The sequence below is a fragment of the Macrotis lagotis genome, chromosome 5 (assembly GCF_037893015.1).
Source record: "Macrotis lagotis isolate mMagLag1 chromosome 5, bilby.v1.9.chrom.fasta, whole genome shotgun sequence".
NCBI classification, from domain to species: domain Eukaryota; kingdom Metazoa; phylum Chordata; class Mammalia; order Peramelemorphia; family Peramelidae; genus Macrotis; species Macrotis lagotis.
In genome coordinates this window covers 66,072,619-66,090,539 of record NC_133662.1, presented here as the reverse complement: position 1 = coordinate 66,090,539, position 17,921 = coordinate 66,072,619, and the positions used below count along the sequence as shown (strand labels likewise).

The 17,921-nt window shown below is 35.2% G+C and overlaps 1 protein-coding gene and 1 long non-coding RNA gene across 4 annotated transcripts in view; one reads left to right on the top strand and one right to left on the bottom strand.

Moving 5' to 3' along the window:
• The window catches only part of MEI4 (meiotic double-stranded break formation protein 4), a 333,870-nt gene extending 329,193 nt beyond the window's left edge, over positions 1 to 4,677 (bottom strand). Inside the window, exon 1 of the mRNA XM_074237353.1 lies at positions 4,528 to 4,677. The gene's annotated coding sequence lies outside the window, so the exon portion shown is untranslated. The remainder of the gene's footprint in view (positions 1 to 4,527) is intronic.
• On the top strand, positions 4,491 to 17,471 carry LOC141523839 (uncharacterized). Of its 3 annotated transcripts, none has more exons than XR_012478616.1 (4): positions 4,491 to 4,595; positions 5,309 to 5,344; positions 6,111 to 6,228; positions 7,909 to 17,471. It is a non-coding gene; the product is annotated as an uncharacterized LOC141523839 (long non-coding RNA). The 3 variants fall into 3 exon arrangements; XR_012478615.1 differs by lacking the exon at positions 5,309 to 5,344 and having other exon boundaries at positions 4,491 to 4,801; positions 7,909 to 8,010; positions 8,128 to 17,471; XR_012478614.1 differs by lacking the exon at positions 5,309 to 5,344 and having other exon boundaries at positions 4,491 to 4,801.
• Positions 17,472 to 17,921: the final 450 nt, after the last annotated feature.

Genomic DNA, 17,921 nt, shown 5'->3' with positions numbered 1-17,921 from the left:
GGCAGATAGAACCAGTAGTTAGAAACAAAACACTGGTGAGAATGGATAAAGTGAAAGAGAAAAGTATAACTAGGAGACAAAATAAGATGAAGGAAAATACAGAATTAGTATTCATAACTGAATGTGAATGGGATGAACTCTCCCAAAAAACAGAAGTGTATAATAGAATGGATTAAAAGCCATAACCCTACAATATATTGTTTAGAAGAAACACATTGTAAGGTGAGAGATACACAGAGGAGAAGAATATATTAAACTTCAAATGAAATTTTAAAAAAGCAGGAATAGCAATTCTTATTTCAGACAAAACAAAAGCAAAATACATCTATTTTAAAGGGATAAGGAAACTATATCATGCTAAAAGACACCCCACACAATGAAGGAATATTAATATTAAATACTTATATACTATATGTGATAGCATCCTAACTTTTGGAGGATACATTCAGTCAGTTAAGGAAGAAATAAACAATAAATACTATACTAGTAGGAGACCTCAACCTCCTATCAGAATTAGAGGAATCTTACCAAAAAATAAACAAGGAAAAAAGTTAAAGAGGTTAACAGAATCTTAGAAAGTTGGATATGACAGACATCTGGAGAAAACTGAAAAATAATATAAAGAAATATATCATTATTCTCAGTAGTACACGGCCCCTACACAAAAAAAAAAAAAGACCATGTTATTAGGACATAAAAAAACCTCACAATAAAATACAGAAAGGCAGAAATAATAAATGCATCTTTCTCAGATCATGTTGCAATAAAAAGTATATGTAATAAAGCGCCATATAAAAATAGACTAAAATTTAATGGAAACTAAATAAACTGAGTCACAGAAACAATAATTTCATCTAAGAGAATAACAAGAAGACAACATACCAAAATTTATGGGATGTAGCCAAAGCAAAGTTCTTTGCTTACAGGAATAAAATAGAGAAAAAGGAGATCAATGAATTGGGCATGCAATGAAAAGAGCTAGAAAAAGAACAAATTAAAATGTCTCAATTAAATATCAAATTAGAAATCTGGACAAATCAAAAAGGAGATCAACGAAAGAAAGAAAGAAAACTATTGAAGTAGTAAATAAAACAGCTAGTTTTATGGAAAAAAAAACCCAACAAAATTAGTTTTAAAAATTTGGCTAATTTGATTAAGAAAGAAAGAAAACCAAAATACCAGCAATCAAAAATGAAAAGGGTGAATTTATTACCAAGAAAGAGAAAATTAAAGCAATAATTTAGAGCTATTTTAGCCAAATGTATTCCAATAAATCTGACAAGCTAATTAAAATGAATATTTATAAAAAATAGAAATTGCCCATGCTATCCAAACAAGTTACTTCATACAATTTCAGAAAAAGAAATCGACAAAGCATCAATGAAAAAAATCTCAGGTCAGATGAATTCACAAGTGAATTGTCTCAACCATTATAAAACAATCCCAATATTTGGAAAAAATAGGTAGAATTCTATCAAATTCCTTTTATGAAAACAAAAAAGTTGCTGATACCTAATTCAGGAAGAGCCAAAACCAAGAAAGGAAAATACTTTAGTCTAATTTCTCTAAAGAATATTTTAAATGAAATTTAATTAAAATTTTAAAATGAAATTTAAATTTTAAAATGAAATTTAAAAAATAATTATAATTTAAAATTAATTTTAAAATGAAAATTTTAAATAAAATATTAGCAAAAATATTATAGCAAATTATCACCAGAAGCTGGGCTGTTCAATATTTGGAACACTTGGTATAATTGGAGGAATGCAAAGTAAAACAACTGTTACCATTTATCAGATTGAATATTATGGAAAAGGGAAGGAATGTGGGAAAACTGGAATACTATTGTGGAATTGTTAAAATAAACAACCATTCTGGAGAGCAATTTGGAATTACAGCCAAAGGGCTATATGACTGTGCATACCCTTTGATCTAGCAAAACCACTACTAAGTCTATATCCCAAAGAGATTATTTAAAGGGGGGGGGGGGAACCCACATGTACAAAATTATTCGTAGCACCTCTTTTATGTGGTAGCAAAGCACTGGAAATTGAGGGAATGCTCATCAGTTGAGGAATGGCTGAATAAGTTGTAGTATATGAATGTAAAGGAAAACAATTATTCTATAATAAATAATAAACAGGCAGATTTCAGAAATACCTGAAAAGACTTACATGAATTGATGCTGAGTAAAGTGAACAAAACTAAGGAAAACACTGTATACAGTAGCAGTAATATTGTGAGATAGTGGATTATGAAAGACTTAGCTCTTCTCAACCCTACAGTGATCTAAGGTAATTCTAAAAGAACTGTGATTGTGTGGGATAAAAATATACTAAAGCAGGGGCAGCTAGGTGGTACAGTGGATAGAGCATGGCCCTGGAGTCAGGAGTCCCTGAGTTCAAATGTGGTGTCAGACACTTAATAATTACTTAGCTATGTGGCCTTGGGCAAGTCACTTAACCCCATTGCCTTGCAAAAACTGAAAAAAAAACCACTAAAGAAAATTTTCAGAGACTAGTCTGAGCAAAAGAAAGTTTATTTACTTTTCTTGAGAGAAGGGCAGACTCATGATCAGAGTTATACCCAAAGGACAGTCAAGATTATATAGGTCTTAACACAGGTACCTCTCCCTACCACCTTCTCCTTTAAACCCATTGGCTAAGTCTCCAGAGGCACAATCTTATCCATGGAAAATCTATCACAGCAACAGCCACAGAGAAAAGAATGAAATGTTTTCATAATCATTTTCCCACCAGAACTTAGGACCTTCATCACTATCTTAATGAAGTAATGTCTATGGTTAGACTGTCCTAGTTTGCAAAAATAGTCTTCTCATAAAGCAGGTAGCTCTTGAGTTTCTCTTTTGGAATGCAAGGTCTTTCTAGGAATAGCCCAATAATAATAATAATTTCTTTTTCTTAATATTTCTTAACCCTCAGAGGACTTCACTAGAATATTAACCCTGTGAGGGTTTTACTGAGAAAATTCCACTCAGTAATGAAAAATGCCATCAACATCCAGAGAAAGAACTATGGAGTCTGAATGAGGATTATGGCATACTATTTTCACTTTTTTAAATTTGGTTTTGTTTATTTTTGTGGTTTTTCCCTTTTGTTCTGATTCTTCTTTGACACCATCACTACTATGCAAATATGTAACATGATTGTGCATATATATATATACATATATACATATATGTGTGCAAAAATATACTCTCTATATACATATATATCAGGTTACTTATAATCTAAAGCAGGGGGAAGAAAAGTGTAGGAGAAAAAAAAATTTTCAAAATAAATGTTGAAAACAATTTGTACACATAAATACAAAACTAATTATCAAAGTAAGCACTCTCCCCTCTTGCCATCTATCTCTCCATATATGTATATATATATATATATACACATACATGCAATTTATTTAAAATTAACTGAAGTTTAAGCTATAAAGCTATATAAGTTTAATATGACATATATTCATTTGAATGTGTAATATCTGGATATACAATGTATATGTTTATGTATGCATAAATATATCATTTAATTCTGATTTAACAGAACATAAAAAGTATCCCAAAGCTGTCAATGTAAAAATTTAATATAAATATTATATATACTATATTATGAATATTCCAAAAGTCCTACTGATGCATTAATAGTATAATGTGCATATAGACACATACATATATATATGAATATGCAGATAAATAGATATATCTCATAATGCAGCATGTTTATAGGTATATATATATATAAAACACAAATATGGTATGCATATCTCACATATATTGTATGTGTGCATATATACACATTTGTTCTTGAATACCCATCACCTAGGATGGTAACTAGTGGGCAATTACGAGTCCCTGCCATCAAGGAAGCTATCAGAAACCTTCCAGACTCTCAGCTGATATGTGGAACTCACTCACAAATCAGAAACCTCTCTGTTTTCCAAGTGGTCTCAAGATCAATGTGCGGACTGAACCCACCCATCAAGTTTCCCTCTGCACCTACATTCCCAAACAGGTAGGAGACTCAGTGACCTTTGAGAGAGACATTGCTGAGATGTTCTAATCTAACCCTAGTTTTGTTTGTTTGTTTGTTTTTGCATGGCAATGGGGTTAAGTGACTTGCCCAAGGTCACTCAGATGGGCTCCATTTACTGTGGCACCTACGTGTCCCAAACCCCTCTGTTTTTAAAGATGTTTTCAAGGCCCAAAGAGGTCAAAGCGCTTGCCTGGGGTCACACAGAAATCTTCGTTGCCCCTGTGGGGCCCTGGAGAGCCGGGAAGGATCTCAGTTGCGTCCCCGGCCCGCCCGAGGGCGCCGGCTCCACGCAGCACCTTCCCCCGCCGCCCGCGCCCACGCCGCCCCAGGCCGGCCCCCAATCCCCGCTCCGGATGTGCTTGGTCTCCGTCTTGAGAGCGCGCCCTGTCCTCGGACCACCAGGGACACACGCGGCGCGCGCAGCGGCGGCTGGGCTGGAGGAGACACGCGCCGGTGCCGCCGTTCGCGCCTCACCTACCTCCTCTATCGGGGTGGAAGCGGGCAGAAGCCCACAGACACAGAAATGAGCGCTACTTCTGTTGCGGGGTGAGGAGCCCGAATAGACCGGAGAGGCAGAAAAGCAAAAAATGCGAGCCTGGGGCCCAAGACACCCCCCCCCCCCAGCAAGGGAAGGGCCGCACGAACTACAATTCCCAGGCGCCCTTGGGGCCCAGCTTTAGCTGATTGGCTGTTCACTGCTCTATTTGCCAATGGGCGGAGGGCTCCATGCATAGTCCCTACAAGGACCAATGGTAAGGAAAGAAGGGTCCAGGTTCCTCATTGGACTTTCTACCCTCAGGCGTCTCTTCTATCCTGTTCTGGTGCCAGGAATCTGGATTTTACTTGAAAGTGGCTTTTTAGAGGGAGTCAGCCCACGCTTGTCTCATGCCTTCTGTCGTGCGTGAAACAGAGTTGCTTAAACACGTCAGCTCCACTTTGCAAAGCGATGGGGAGAGCTCACTAATTAATGCTACTCCCGGGCCACAGCAAGGCGAAGTCAAAGAAAAGCCTTAAGGCGCAGAAGTCCGGGCTCACAGTTTAATAGGGCCATAGCTAGAACTGAGTAGAGCCCAGTTGAAGGTCTTTGCATCCAGTTCCGAATTTTGCAGAGGAGTGTACTGAGGCCCACAGAGTGGATGACTTGAACAAGGACTCACTCACAAATACTAAAATAATAGCTTCAAAAGCTAGACTCCCAAACCAAGCCTCTTTTCTATACAATTTAACATAAGGTCTTATAATTTCTTTCCCCTTTCCAGCTTCCCCCATGAACCTAGCATTTGGAGCCTCTTGACGTGAGTCTATGATCCATGGTGCTTGTTTTGTTATTATTGTTGTTTTTCCTGGGGGGGGGGGGTGTTTATTTTTTTTTCTTGTTTTTGTTTTTAAAGTTTCTTCAGCCTGATTGGGAGCTCCTTGAGGGAAAGAACACCTTATTCTCCTTAGTACTTGTTATATATTCTAGGGTACCAAGGAAAGCCTAGCACAACATTGGGTACATATTAACCCTCAATAAATACCTGAACTGCTAGCTAGTGTTTCTAAAAAAAAGTTCCTTTCAGATTTAGTAACTAAATCAGCTTTATTTTTAATTAGAAGCAATGAGATAAAATCCTCAAAAAAGGATATTTGTTGAACATGTGAAACATGTGAAACAATACTCTTTCAAGCTTGTTTTGATCATTAATGAAATTTTTTAATTTTATTCTTACTTGATTTACAGTTTCTTCATAGATAATGTGAAAGAAAAATTCATTCTTAAGGTTGAATTGTCACAAATTTAAAATGAGTAGAGCTTGATCTAATGTATTCTTACAGTATTTGCTAATCTAATTTCATAAACAGCCTATTTTTTTCTCACATACAAAATGCATTCCAAGAAGTTTAAAGTCCTCACCATCACTGCAGCATATTGAGAATATAGTATTTTAAGGTATAGATGTGATAAAGATTTTGTTATTTGAGTTTTTTCTTAGTTTCATAATAGTGTAGCAGAGAGTTAGATTGGAATTGAGTCTTGTGAATTGTTGGAAAATGACTTATTCTCCTTATTCTCCACAGAACATAATTTTCTTAAGTGAAGAATCTGGTCTTAGGCACTTAACTAGCAGTGGGACCCTGGACAAGTCATTCATCCCTGTTTGCCTCAGTTCCTCATGTGTAAAGTGAGAAGGAAATGGTAAATTACTCCAGTATCTTTGCAGTATTTTTTGCAGAGAAAATCCCAAATGGTAGCCCAAAGAGTCAGACATCACAACTGAAATTCCTGAAAAACAACAACAAAATTAAAGCCCAAGAATTCAAAAATTAATTTACCTAAGGTAATTTATGGAACCTTAAAGAACAACTAATGGTGGAAGCCAGGTATCTTGATTGCCAAGTCAGAAATCTGTTGATTATATTCTAGTCTTTGCTCTCTCCCTTGTTAAACCAAGCTATTTTGACTTTTAACTTCAATTCTTTTAATCTGAAAAATGAAGGACTTAGAATAGATGAATTCCAAGGATCCTTTCAACTAAATTTTCATGATCCCATCAAAGCCTCATTTTAATAATTATGACTCAAAATGGTATTATAGGTTTTTAGGATAGGAAGTATATTGAAAGTTCCCTAATCCAAACTCTCCATTTTGGCAATAAGGCATTGAAAGAGAGATTAAGTGAATTTCTCAGGAAGTTGTTGTTTTTTCCTTAGTTCTTGAAGACCATGACATCAGGAAAGTGATGCCATGACATGCATATGAATTGGATTTGACAGAAGGGCTATACTAAGTTGTCAACTTCACTTTCTCTTCTGGATCCAGATATAAGTAGACAACTGGTCAACCGGAGATGCACAGTAATTGGGGGTCTCACATAGTTAAGTGTCAAATGTCTGAAACTGGATTTGAACTCAGATCCTGAGATTAGACTGATACTCTATTTCAGCAGGGAAAGATTCAAGCTCACATTCTTTCAAAATCCAGTGCTCTTTCCACTAAGCTAGGATGTATTTTCATGTGTAGGAAAAGAAATAAGTTGAGGGTTTAATGTTATTTGTGCCAAGAGATAAAGTATGGTAACTGATTTTGTGCAAGGAAAGTATGTCTAATGACTTTATAGGGAAGGAGGAATAAAAAATCCAACTGAAAGAGAAGATTGTGAGTACTTTGCAATGGTATCTTTTGAGAGTTTTCGCAAAATTAAGATCAAAGATTTACTAAAGTATGTGACAGATTTAGTTCCCCAGGTTCATTTTGATGTATCTTAGAAAATATTAATAACTAGAATATAAAAAATGTAACCAACAAAATGTTGAGTTAAATGGTAAAAAAAACTTCAAAATTCAGAAGATTAAACATATTTTTGCTGATCTCATTTTAGAACTAAATTGAAATGGGAAAGGGATTATATATATCCAGAGGGGTGAAGAGGAGGAAATCCAAATCAATACTAAAAGAAAATAATTTATCTTAGCTTATATTAAATATAACCTCAACTTTTTTAAGGGGAAGAAATCCAGAATTATTGGTTAGTTTTAGTTGATCTTAAAAAAAAAGTCGAGAAAGCATAGCACAGAAAGATCATAAATTGAAAATTGAACATGTAACCTGTAGCTATAACCTTTCTCTCTGGGTTTATGTTGCTTGGGTCCTAACGTTGAGGTAGCCTCCTCTTTGGATTATTTTGTTCTCACAGAAAGTTACCTTTGCAAAAATCTCTGAATAGCATAAAATATATCTTGATCTACATATTTGAGGGTAAGAAAGTTCACAAGCCTCATAAAAGTATCAAGGTCATAGTGATATTGGTTAAAGGGCAGCTTTTGTTTCAACATTTTTTTCAGAAAACATAAATGCAATTCCTTTTTCTCTTTCCAGAGATTCTCAAGTTTCCTTTAGGGCCTTCTACAATCATCTAGATTCATTGTAGAATACTGTGGTTTGTTCACTCCACAGAAGGGAAACAAACAAGACTGCCAGGTAGACAATCTACTTCTCATCAATTCTACCTTCAAATAAGTCACAGTGATAACAAAGTGAAAAATCCTTATCTCCTGCTCCCTCATGTCTTGGTTTATTCTCTTGTTGCTCTAACAGATCTGAAAAACACATGCACAGTCTTATTCTTATCAAGAGCTGGTATTGCCTGCTGGTTAAAGACCCCCTCTTATCTATATAGAAGACTTGGTCTTGGAATACTCTTCTATTCAAGGATAAGGCAGTGTCCCAAAAACTTACCCTTCTCTCTGGAAAGGACAAGATTCCATGGATCTGGAACTTGGTGAAGCTAAAAGGATAAAACTGAAGGGGGCACTTGCCCAAGTACTCCCAGGCATTTTCTTGGGGAATCTCCTTCAACCCTACAAATACCCCAGAGACAAACTATCACAACCTGGGTTTCAAGAATTCTCTAAAAGGGCAGCGAGGTGGCACAGTGGATAGAGTACCAACCCTGGAGTCAGGAGGACCTGTGTCAAAATAGGACCAAGACTTGATACTTGTTAACTGTGTGACCTTGGTAAGGTCATTTAAACCCATTGCTCCACCAAAAAAGAATATAAAATATTTTTTAAAAGTTTTAAAAAAAATTTCCTAAGAAGATCACATCATCCCTGAAGTCTCTCTTCTTCTATCCTGGAATCCAAAGCTCAGAAGATAAGAACTGAGTTAACTCTCCTTTCAGATCTAATGGAAGAGAGTATGTGTAACTGTTCTGTGTCTCCAACTCAAGAAAGAAAGCTATTCAGGATTCTATGGGGTCAGAGGGAAGGAGAGTGATTGACCACTAACTTTGGAGATAGAACACATGGATTCAAATCCTGTCTGGGTCACTTACTACCTGTATGACCTTGTAGGAATAATTGAACCTCTCTGGGTCTCAGTTTCCTTATCTGTAAAATGAGAGGATTAGAGATTAAGGTCCCTTTCAGCTCTATAATCCTTTGATGAAACTGAGCTTGACAGCAGTCTGCTGTTTCTATTGGAAGGCTTCTCTGACTCCCACACCCAGATCCCAAGTTTCCTTGTAGCTCTGTTGCCCTATAATTCCCCAAAAAAGAGAAACAAACAGGATCCACCTCTACAGCTGACTACCTTTTAAAAACATAAAACAAATAGGTGACTCCAACTCACAGAAAACCAAGTCAACCTTTAAATAATCAATGGCATATAATCAAAATCCTAAACAAAGTTTTCAACATCCATCAGGAAACTTCTCCCACTAATCCCTTACAGGAATGATGTATATATTAGAATGACATACATAGTACGCTATTTGATAAAATAAAAAATAAGCAGTGTTGTCCATTATAATTAAAATATTAAGAGAATTTGAAAAAATAAGATTGAAAGCTTTTTTTTAAAAATGTGAAACAAAAAGGGAATAGTAGAACTCTTCTATTAGGATGAAGTCAACTTACAAAAGAACTGTAGGACTTCCTGGGTGGATCCAAGCTCTTGAACTTTTCCTAGTTTCCCTCTGAAACAACTTTAAAGAAAACCATTAACCAGACTCTACAGCAGCCAAACCCTCAAAAAGACAGAGTGAAACAACTTTTCAGCTCAAGATATCTTGGAGGGACTTCAGGAAAGGTCTGTCTCCTTTGGGCAAAGGTGATGAAGTCCAGCATAGGGCAGGAAAAGGGAAACCAGTGAAAAGACTCTTAGCCACAACACAGATCAGTAACAAAGGCTTGTGTACTGGTTCAACAGACCAACAGAACATCTAGAAGAGATAGCAAAATAAAAACCCAAAGGAATATTGTAGCCACATTTTGGAATTATCGGTTAAAGAAGAAAATAATGCAAGTGGCTAAGAAGAAATAATTCATATACAAAGGAGTCACAATCAGAATTATGCAAGATTTACCAGCTTCAACCTTAAAGGATCAGAAAGCCTGGAATATGATATTCCAGATGGCAGAGAAGCTTGGATTACAACCAAGAATCAACTACTCTACAAAATTCAGCATATTCTTTTAGGAGAAAAAGAGGGACATTCAATAAAATAGGGGACTTTAAAACTTTCCTTATAAAGAGACCTTAATTGAACAGAAAATTTAATCTTCATATACAAGACTCAAAAGATGTGGAAAAAGGGAAATAGGAAGGAAAAAAAAGTCAGTCAATGAGCTCAACCATTTATATCCCCTACATGGTATATAACTCTTAAGAATTGTACTTCTTTTGAGAAGGAATATACTTAGAAAGAGGATATGGATATAAGTTGATTTTAATGTGATGATAATAAAAAAAGCAATTAAGACATTAAGGATTATTCTGGGAAAAGGAGGAGGTAGAAGACAGTAAATCATATCACATGAAGAGGCACAAAGAATTTTGTATAGTGAAAGAAAGAGGGGTCTGAATATTGATTGAATCTTATTCTCAGTGGATTTGACTCCAAGAAGGAATAACATACACTCCCAATTAGGTTTAGAAATTTATCTTTCCCTACAAAGAAGTAGGAGGGAAAAGGGGAAAGAAAAAGGGAGAGACTCATAAAAAGGGAGAACATAATGAGAGAAGTGGTGGTCAAAAGAAGAAGTCACATTAACAAGAATTTATTACACACTTACCATATGTCTGACATTAAAGCACTTTAAAAAGAAAGATGATATTTCACCTGAAGGAAATCAAAGTCTAATGATGGGGGACAATATGGAAATAACTTTTACAAACTATATACAGGATAAATTGAAGATTTCCTTTTTTTCACTTAATAGTATTTTATTTTTTCTAATTATATATAAAAATAGATTTAAACATTCAGTTTTATAAAATTTTGAATTCCAAAATTTTTCCCACCCTCACTTCTTTCCCTACCCTCTACTTAAGACAGCAAACACAGTGAGATAGATTATACATGTACAGTCACATTAAGCTTATTTCCAGATCAGTAGTGCTATGAAAGAAAAATCAGAATAAAAGGGAAAAACTATGAAAAAGAAAAGGCAACAACAAAAAAAACAAGCAAAAATGATATATTTCAGTCCATATTCAGACTCCATAGTTTTTTCTCTGGATGTGTATAGCATTTTCTGTCATGGGTGTTTTGGAATTGTCATGGATCATTTTGTTGTTAAGTAGATCAAAATCTCTCATAGTTGATCTTTGCACAATGTTGTTGTTACTGTGTACATTGTTCTCCTAGTTCTATAGACGTTACTCAGCATCAATTCATGTAAGTTCTTCCATATTTTTCTGAGATCTGCCAGTTCATTATTCCCTATAGCACAACAGTATACCATGACATTCGTACACAACTTCTGTTCAGCCACTCACCAGAAAAGAACTGCTATGACTGCTTTTGTACATGTGGGTCCTTTTCTCTTTTTTTTATGATCTCTCTGGAATACAGATCCAGTAGAATATTATTGTAACAAACATTATGCACAAAAGACAATAAAATGTGAATACCCTTTGATTGAACAATACCACTAGTAGGTCTATAACCTGAAGAATTCAAGAAGGATAAAAATCCCACAAGAACAAAAATATTCATGACAGCTCTTTTTGTATTGGCAAAGAATTGGAAGTTGAGGGGATGCCTGACAATTAAGGAATGGTTAAACAAATATATAAAATATATAATGGAATACTATTGTTCTATAAGAAATCATGAGAGATAGAAAAGCCTGGAAACACTTGCATGAACTGATGTGGAGTAAAGTGAGCAGAACCAGAAGAACATTATATACACTAACAATAACATGGTGCAGTGATCAACTATGATGGATGTTTCATTTCAGCAATATAATAATGAAAGACAATTTTAAAAGACTTATGATGACAAAATGCCATCCATATTCAGAAAAGGAACTAAAATGAATATGAAGGCTTATCTTTAATTTTTAAGTTGTCTTATGCACTGTCATTTTTTCTCTCTCTAATGTTTCTTCCATTTGGATTTGATTCTTCTCTTACAACATGATCAATATGGATTTAATGTTTAGAATGGTTATAGATGTAGAGTCTATATCAGATTGCTTTCTGTAAGGGGGAGTGGAGAGAGAAGGGAAGGAGAGAGAAAAATGTAAAACTCAAAACCTTGCAAAAAAATTGGTAAAAGCTACCATTGCAGATGATTGAAAAAAACAAATAAATAAAATATTTTAAAAAATTATGCAGTTTTATAGCTCTTTAGGCATAGTTCTAAATAATTCCCCAGAATGCTTGAATTAGTTTATAACTGCACCAGCAATGCATCAGTATTCTAGTTTCCCCACATCTCCAACACTTATCATTTTTCTTTTATGTCATATTAGCTAATCCATACAGTAGGACTTCAGAGTTGTTTTAATTTGCATTTTCCTAATCAATATTGATTTAGAGCATTTTTCATATAACTACAGATAGCTTTAATTTCTTTCAACCATCTGATCATATCATTTGACCATTTATCAATTGGCAATGACTTGTATTCTTATAAATTTGACTCAGTTCTCTATTTCAAAAATGAGACTTTTATCAAAAACACTGACTGTAAAAAGTGTTTCCCTGTTAAAAAAAATAAGTGCTTTCCTTTTAATATTGATTACATTGGTTTTATTTCTGCAAAATCTTTTAAATTTATAAAATAATACATTTTGCATTTCATAATGCTTTCTCTTTTTGTAATAAATTCTTCACCTATCCATAGATCAGACAGATAAACTATTCCTTATGCTCCTATTTCATTTGTGATGTCACTATTTATAACTAAATGATGTGCCCATTTCAACCTTTTCTTAGTATGGAGTATGAGATGTTGGTGAATGACTAATTTCTGCCATATTGTTTTCCAGATTTTCCAGCAGTTTTTCCTCAAATAGTGAGTTAATCTCAGAAGCTAGCCTAGATTAGTAATGTTATTGACTACTGTGACTTCTGTACCTAATCTGTTCTAGTGATCCACCACTCTACTGCTTAATCAGTACCAATTAATTTTGATGATTTCTACATAATAATTTACTTTTGTACCTTGTATGACTAAGCCCCCTTCCATTGCATTTTTTTCCATTAATTCTCTTGACATTCTTGACATTTTGTCTTCCAGATGAATTTTATTATTTTCTCTAGCTAAATGAAATTATTTTTGGTAGTATGATTGGTATGGTGCTCTATTATTTTATATAGAATTGTCATTCTTGGGATGGCTAGGTGGATAGAACACTGGCCCTGGAGTCAGGAGTACCTGAATCCAAATATGGCCTCAGACACTTAATAATTACTAGCTGTGTGGCCTTGGGCAAGCCATTTGACCCCATTGCCTTGCAAAAACTAAAAAAAAAATATTGTTCTAATTCTTTAACTCCAACTTTTTACATGTAAGAAGTGTCTTGTAATTTTGTTCAAATAGTTCCTGGGTTTGTTGTGACAGGGAGATTCCCAAATAGTTTATCTTGAATACAGCAATCTTAAAAATGGAATTTCAGGGGTGGCTAGGTGGCGTAGTGGATAAAGCACTGGCCTTGGAGTCAGGAATACCTGGGTTCAAATCCGGTCCTAGACATTTAATAATTACCTAGCTGTGTGGCCTTGGGCAAGCCACTTAACCCCATTTGCCTTGCAAAAATCTAAAAAAAAAAATGGAATTTCAGGGCAGCTAGGTGCACAGTGGATAGAGCACCAGCCTTGGATTCAGGATTACATGAGTTCAAAACCAGCCTCAGACACATAATAATTGCCTAGCTGTGTGGCCTTGGGCAAGCCACTTAACCCCATTGCCTTGCAAAAACTAAAACAAAACAAAACAAAATGGAATTTCATTGTCTTTCTCTTTCTGATGGATTGATGATTTAAATGGGTTTATCATACAACCTCCAACTTTGCTAAAGTTGTTTATTGATTCAAGTAGTTTTGGGGTTGATTCTGTAGGATTCTCTAAGTATACCATCATATTAACATGGAAAAAGTTGTAGTTTTGTTTTCTCATATTTTATTCTGATTTGTTCAATTTTTTTTCCTTCTATTGCTTAAAGTAGTATTTCTACTACAGTACTGAATAATAATGGTGAAAATAAGCATTTTTGTTTTACCACTCATCTTTTTGGGAAAGCTTCTAGCTTATCCCAATACCCGGTCATTCTGTATTATTCTGGTCATAAATTGCTGAAATCTCTTTGTTAATATTTTATTTAAAACTTTTGGCTCAATATTCCTTGAGGGAATTGGTTTTATTAATTACTTCAACAGTTTTCTTACTTTCAATTTTATTCAACTCCTTTCACTTTCTAAAGTTCTAATTTGGTATTTAATTGGGGATTTTAAATTTTTTTCTTTTTCTTATTTATTTTCATGCCCAATTGATTGATCTCCTCTTTCTCTATTTTATTCATATAAGCAGTTAGAGATATAAAATTTTCTCTAAGAACTACTTTGTCTGTATTCCATAAGTTTTGGTATGTTGTCTCATTATTGTCATTCTCCAATGAAATTAGTGACTGTTTCTTTGATTTGAGCCACTTATTCTTCATGACTAGACTATTTACTTAATTTTTTTTTAGGTTTTTGAAAGGCAGTAGGGTTATGTGGCTTGCCCAAGGCCACACAGCTGGGTAATTAAGTGTCTGAGGCCAGATTTGAACTCAGGTACTCCTGACTCCAGGGCTGTGCTCTATCCATTGTGCCACCTAGCTGCTCCAACAATTTCGTTTTAAACCATGTTTCCATGGCCCTTTACTACAAGTAATTTTTATTGCATCATTATTTGAAAAGAATTCTGAATTTGACTGTAGAGTTTATAATAATATATGCTCACTTTTTGTGTGTGACATATTACTGAGAAAAAGAGTTATATTCCTTCCTATTCCCATTCAGTTTTCTCCAGAGGACTATCATATCTAGCTTTTCTAAAATTCTATTTACCTTCTTAACTTCTCTCTTGTTTATTTCGTGGTTTGATTTATATAGTCCTGAGGGGGGGGAGGTTGAGGTCCCCATTAGTTGAGTTTTGCTATCTATTTCTTCCTGTAACTCACTTATCTTCTCAGAATTTGGTTGCTATTACCACTTGTTGTATATGTGTTTAGTGTGGATATTACTTTATTGTCTATATATCCTTTAGCAAGATACAGTCTCTTTCATTGTCTTTTTAAATTAGGTTTATTTTTTTTTACTTTTGCCTTGTCTGAAATCAATATTGTTACTCCTACTATTTTTACTTCAACTGAAGCATAATATATTTTGCTCCAGCCTAATACCTTTTCTCTCTGTGTATCTCTTTGCTTCGAATGTGTTTCTTATAAACAACTTCTTGCAGCATTCTGGCTTTTATTCCACTCTGCTGTTTCAGTTTTATGGGAGAGGTCATCCCATTCACATTCACAGTCATGAATTTTTCCTGTTTATACTTTTCTTTCTCCTTTTACTTTGTCCCTCCTCACCCATGTTTTGCTTCTAATTACCACCTCCCTCAATCTAGCCAGAAAAACTGTAATTCTGAAATCTCCTTATCCAAACATATTCTACTGACTTGTTCCCTTTCCCTCAGTCTTCTTTTTCAAAATCCAGCTCTTCATGGGCACTGTGGTTTCCAGTTCCTTGACTCTTCATTTCTCCCCCACACCCACAATTCTTTCAACTTTTCTCCATCTTGACCCCTTGATGAATCTAATCATCTCTACACTGCCTTCATCACTTGAATCCCTAGACTCCTCATCATATCACCATTTATGTCCAGAGAAGCTTTAACCTTGGATTAAACCACCATTCACTACTTTTGCTCCTACATATGTTCTGTTGAATGAATATATAGAGAAAATCGCACAATTGTTCTGACTGTTCCACTACAAATTTATCTTATAAAACCCCAACTGGGGCCTCACTACTGCTAAGTATTTCTACTTTTACCAATGTGTGACTGCTTTACGTGCTATTGTTTCTTGGAGCCAGAGATAAGCATTTTAGTGACAAGTGGACATAAAAGGTTAAAAAAAAACCCTGAAAAGTACTCATCAGTCTTCCATAGCTGAGATGCTAGTCCTCCCTGAAGACCTCATATGTCCTGAAATCTGTCTGTGGACCTCATGTAAACCTTGAGTTTACGTGATTCTCATTACCACTACATCAGTTTTTAATATTTAAAGAGGGATATAGTTTTTCCCCAAGATCATAATATGGTACCCTTCCTCAAAAACAAAAATAAAAAGTTAGATTTCAAATATTTTACATCTTAAATTTACCATCTTTTGTTGAAACTATTTAATCAATTAGGGGGAAAAAATGTGTCAAGATAAGTAATCTAGACTTCCAGCCAATATGGAGGAGAGAAGACAGACACTGTGATAGTGCTCTCTCCCCTCAGAAATAACATCAGAAAAATCTTTTAATAGAAATTTGATCAACAAAACCCAGAAAGAGAAGCTAGGAGAAGATCACCTACCAGGAAGGTTTGTCTCAGGGGACATTGGGTGAACCAGGAGAAGAGAGCAGAAGATTATTAATGGGGACAGCATCTGGGGGAGGCCAGAGGGTTTACCTCAGCCTTGGAGACATCAGTGAGTAGCTCGAGATCTAGCTTTAGCTGCAGAGTTTTTGGCCAGGGGGGAAAAGAACCATAGGAGGGTGAGTTCCAGCACAGAGTCTCAGAGCATGCCTGGAGAACAACCAGCTGGGCCAATTATTGACGTTGCTGAGAACACTGAAGAGAAAAAAAGCTTGGACTTAATATTACTGATGGAAAATCACCCTGATATCATGGAACCAGAGGGCAAAATAATTATTGAAAGACTACATAGATCCCCTCCAGAAAGAGATCCTAAAATGAAAACACCAAGGAATGTTGTGACCAAATTCTAGGACTATCAGATAAAAGAAAAAATCCTGCAAGCAGCCAGAAGGAAAAAAATTAAATACCGAGGAGCCACAGGAAGGATTACACAGAACCTGGCCATGGCAACATTAAGGTATCAAAGGGCCTGGAATGAGATATTCTGAAGAGCAAGGGAGCTTGGAATGCAGCCAAGAATCTACTACCTGGAAAAGATGAGCTTTCTCTTCCAGGGGAAAAAGATGGACATTTAATGAAATGGGAGACTTCCAAGATTTCATAATGAAAAGACCAGAGCTAAATAGAAAATTAGGACAGGAGGCTCAAGAGACACATGAAAAGGAAAAAGGTAAAAAAAAAAAACAAACCCAAAACTTCTATACAATAAGACGAAACTGGCTATAAACCCACTTGGGAGACAGTCTCATGACTCTTGAGAATTGTAAGTCTATTAGAGAGAATATACAACCAGGAACAATTGCTATCTGCAATGGAGAATACCATCTGTATCCAGAGAAAGAATTATGGATTTTGAACAAAGACCAAAGACTATTACTGTCAAATTTGGGGGGGAAAAGCATTATATTATTATGTAATTTTACTATCTCATACTTTATTTTTAAGGATATGATTTCTCTGTCATCACATTCAACTGAGATCAATGTATAACATGGAACCAATATAAACACTAATGCCCTTCTGTGGGGGGTGGGGGTGGGGGAAGGGAAGCAAGAATGAGGGAAAAATTGTAAAACTCAAAATAAATAAACTCTTTATCTTTAAAAAAATAATTTAAGTTCAAAAATTTTTTGGAATTCCCCAATTAATAAATGGTCAAATATGAACAAGCAGTTTGCAGAAGAAGTAATTAAAGCTATATATATTCACATGAAAAAAATGCTTCAAATCATTATTGATTAGAGAAATGCAAATTGAAACAACTATGAGGTAATACCTCACACCTAACAGATTGGCTAAGATTACAAAGAAAAAAGAGGGGAAAATGATCAATGTTGGAGAAAATATTGGAAAATTGGGACATTAATGCATTGTTGGTAGAGTTGTAAACTGATCCAGCCATTCTAGAGAGCAATCTAAAACTGTGCCCAAAGAGCAATGAAACTGATCATACCCTCTGACC